We start from the raw sequence: 557 nt of genomic DNA, 5'->3' as shown, positions 1-557 counted from the left end.
ATATGCATCATAGAATGGCTCTTCTTCATAGTGCATTGGTGGGGGTTGTTGCCATGAAGATTGATCATATGCGCATTGCTCCTCCCACCTTTGATTGTCCCATCCTTGATACACATCCCCATTGTAGCTCTCATCACCTACAACATAATTGTAATCACACTCATAGCCAAAATGAGAATTCATGGTAGCAAGAGAAAATAAGAAACAAAAACTAATAAGAAATAATGAAACAAAATACTAAGACTAGAAAAAACTAACAAGCAATCTAAAAAGCAAGCTATTCACAATATTCACATATATACAATAACCAATAACATAACACCATTGCAACTCCCCGGCAACGGCGCCATTTTGATGATTGAATTTTTGACGGTATAGAATTTCATAAATGAATTCTCGTTGCAAGTATAGTTTCCAAACCAATCAAAAATCCTTTCATACAAAAGATTGTTTGTCACTAGTACAAACCCCTAAAATTAATTAGTTATCCTTCTCAATTGTGATGAGAATTGTTCATTGCTACCACTTAGTTAACCCTTGCTAAATAAAGGAAAGTC

The sequence above is a fragment of the Arachis duranensis genome, chromosome 9, assembly GCF_000817695.3.
Source record: "Arachis duranensis cultivar V14167 chromosome 9, aradu.V14167.gnm2.J7QH, whole genome shotgun sequence".
Classification (NCBI taxonomy): domain Eukaryota; kingdom Viridiplantae; phylum Streptophyta; class Magnoliopsida; order Fabales; family Fabaceae; genus Arachis; species Arachis duranensis.
This window is presented reverse-complemented; position numbering follows the sequence as displayed.